The sequence below is a fragment of the Sinocyclocheilus anshuiensis genome, unplaced genomic scaffold, assembly GCF_001515605.1.
Source record: "Sinocyclocheilus anshuiensis isolate Anshui unplaced genomic scaffold, SAMN03320099.WGS_v1.1 scaffold72, whole genome shotgun sequence".
NCBI classification, from domain to species: domain Eukaryota; kingdom Metazoa; phylum Chordata; class Actinopteri; order Cypriniformes; family Cyprinidae; genus Sinocyclocheilus; species Sinocyclocheilus anshuiensis.
The window spans coordinates 739,686-743,282 of record NW_015554073.1 but is presented as its reverse complement, the minus strand read 5'-3'; the positions used below and the strand labels follow the sequence as shown (position 1 = coordinate 743,282).

Genomic DNA, 3,597 nt, shown 5'->3' with positions numbered 1-3,597 from the left:
TTGTTGGTCAATGGCGCAGTCTATTTCAGTTGCCTCAAAATAGCAATGCACCAGCAATGTGCCTGAACACACCTCGTTTTCAGACCAGCGCACATGGGCGCATAAATGAGCGCAAATGCATTTGCTATTTAAAACAACAGGACATGAAAATGACAACTGCGTCGGGCTGAAACTAGCAAAAAACACTTGCATCGCACCTGGCGCCGCATTGTGACAGGTGTATGATAGGGCCCTTAGAGTGTGGGTACATTGTCAGCAAAAAGGACATTTTTTTATTGGCATTTTTCCGTGACAGGACAGTAGAGATATGACAGGAAGTGAGTGGAAGAGAGAGATGGGGGGTGGGAACGGGAAGAGTCCACGAGGCCGGGATTTGATCTTGGGACACCCGAAGCACAACTGCGCCATATATCAGCGCACTGCCCACATGGCTATCGGCGCTGACCCTTTAAGGAAAGTTTTAACCTTAGGAAGAGAAGAAATGTAACTAATTAATGCCATTGTTTTGATTCTCTCTCTAGGAATAGTAGAAGTGTAAAAGCTGGTTCTGAAAGTAAAAAATGAAAGAAATGCAATGAATTTCCACACTGATAGGAGCAATTTATAGCAATTTTCAGGCATTCTGCATTCTCATCAGTGTTTTGGTGTCTTTTTACTCCAGTTGTACCCTGTAAGAGAACTATAAGCAATGCTGTAAAGTAAAGGTTCTTACATTAGCTCTAAGGAGATAGCGGACTACGTCAGAATTGCCTGTGGAAGCTGCTAAATGCAGCGGAGTGACCTTAAAGTTATCGGCATCTGTGAAACGGAACATTCCTGTCTCCCACAGGTACTGCGTGGCAATACTGAGAAAGAAGAAGAAAGAGAGAAGAACATGCAACAGTATATCTGAGTATGCAGTATACACCAAAACAAAACTACAATTCTTATCATTCTAGTGTAACAGGCCCAGTTACTTACATGCTTCCACCACCGACTGCATGATGAAGAGACGTTTTCCCTTGCTCATCTACTGTGTGCAAGTCTGCACCATGCTGCATCATTTTGTGCATGATATAAATATTGCCATTTCTGTTAGAATAACACAGTACAGTAAGCCCTCTTCATAGGACACTGGTGTAATGATCTTTCAGGAGAAGCAAAGTTTATGATGGATGTTTTAATTAAATTTACAAACATAAGATGGATGAGGTCTCTTGTACCTGCAAGCGAAGTGAAAAGGGGTTTGTCCTGCATCACAGGGAATGTTTGGATCAGCACCGCTGTTCAGCAGAAGCTCAGCCATTGGCCGGTTTCCATGGAGAGCAGCAAAGTGAAGGGCTGTGAAACCTCCCCAACCTGCGAAAATCAGAAAAGTTTACAACAACCACTAACCTTGAAACACAAATATCATGCTACTACGAAAGGTTTTTGACCATCCAAAAACATGAGTCGACAATTAACATGGATATAACACATCAGCTATAAGAGTTTATAGTCAAGTCAGTTTGTTTGTATATGAATAAATAGATTTTTCTTTTCTTCTTTAGTCTTTACAATGCCCATTTAGGAAACAAAACCAGTTCATTGATGACTAATCATCCAGGAAGAGACAACATGTTTTGTGGTATTATTTGGTTTTGACTTACTTTTACAACATTCTAGCCAGTCACATTATAGAAATCAATATTATGTTATTATAAACATTTCAAAGACGTCAAAATGTGTTGATATACTCGTGTAATAACTCAAATTCTCGTGCTGAACAATTAGCCTAGCTCTTTATTTTCATCCTGTTTCCAATTGGGTAAATAAGTTACATTTGAAATAAATCTAAACAAATAGCTTGCACTACATACTTAAATCACAACTAACATTTATTTTTATAGAGCTCAGAAGGTCCATTCCCTTTTAATCAACAATTCTCTATTTATTAATCATAATTTAGTCAAAATACCAGTTACTACAGCTTTCAGAGTATTTGTCATTTTGTTGAATTCCCCTTGTTTGATGACCGTGTTGACACTTTCATTGAAGTAACAATAACTGTGTGTGTGTATATATATAATTTAAAAAAAGTACTATATAGTTATCAAGGTAACTACATTTGTCGAAGGGTAGAACATCTTACAAAGTGTAACAGGTATCGGAAACAGACTGGAAGAAGCATGGCTATTGAAACGACAAATGCATTCAAATTTATCGCACATCTAGGTATTTTCTTTAATCGAGGCCATAAATAGATAATAAAGCAAACGATAGGTGGGTTAAAGAACGGGGGAAAAAACGCTTACTTGACGCTCCATTGACCTGAATAGGATCAGGAAGGTTAAAGAGACATGTAAACGTAGGATCAGTAACGTTACAATCTCTGTCATCATCTGTCACTGTCACACTCACCTTTTTGTTTCAAAACTCCTCGATCCTGCTGTAATAAATGGGAAACTCCATCGATCTCCCCCCGTTGAATCGATTCAAATAGACAACTTCCTGAAGCCTGCAGCATTCTACCACCATGTATTTACGCCTTCTGTAGGCTGAAGAAACTCTTGACCAACTGTAAGAAATGCATTATAAAGGATATATTAATTGTTCTGTTAGACTGGTGCAGTGGAAAAGTTTACGTACACCATAATATCCTCCCGTTAGATTATCAGGCAATCGATAAGTGAGCGGATCTGATCATATGTAAATACGCTGTACTGATTGAAGTGAAACTCCGCCCTCTGGTGGATGGGGTTTATGTTCAACCAGTGGACGGCTCGGCGGCCCAAAATCCCAGACAATCTAATAAAAGTTATCGTTTGAAATATGCAAAAGATTTAAATGCAAAGACATATGGTATACATATAAAATCTTACCTCAGCAATCTAGAGAGAGAGAGAGAGAGAGAGAGAGAGAGAGAGGGAGGGAGAGGGGTTTTAATTTGTTTCCTTATGATGCAACCGCAAACGACATTGATTGGTTCAGCTACACCAGCGCGTGGAAACGTCACGGGTACCACATGACAAGGTCACTGCGTCTGCTACAGACGTCTTGATGAAATTGTACACCTAAATAACGCCACTGAAACTTAAATATTCTTTAAGAAATAAAAAAGGAATGAATCATATGACTAATCTTTCCTGTGTTTTTAGCGTCTCACAGTCAGTTTCAAAGTACAAATTAATAATATACTTTAAATCAAATCAAAATATACTCTAAATAGTAGAACATTGAGTTCCATTATGCACAAAGTGAAGTTTGCGTATATAAACTGAATGTTTATACTGACAATAGTTTACTAATTTAAGAAAGTCACGTGCGCCAAGCAAGTGTGTATGTGAGTTCATTTATTTATTTTAATTGTGTTTATGCCTAACTAAACTAACTAAGAACTCGATCTTATATAAAATAAGGATTAACGCGCTCGTGACAGTTTGACCTTTTGTGAATTGATGACTTTACGATCGACAGATAAACGCAACATCAAAAACCATAGAAAAATAAGCACATTTATCAGTTTAGGGACGCGGGAAGTAGGAGTGCTGAGGAGGCTGCAGCACCCCCTGTTTTCACATGGTTGCAAATGCAACGCCAGGTTTGTTCATTTAAATTTATTCAGTTTTAGCATTTAAT

The 3,597-nt window shown here is 38.4% G+C and overlaps 1 pseudogene; it reads right to left on the bottom strand.

Annotated features, from left to right (window-relative positions):
• LOC107668832 (ankyrin repeat and SAM domain-containing protein 3-like) overlaps positions 1 to 2,670 on the bottom strand; it is a 5,554-nt pseudogene extending 2,884 nt beyond the window's left edge.
• Between the last annotated feature and the right edge of the window lie 927 nt (positions 2,671 to 3,597).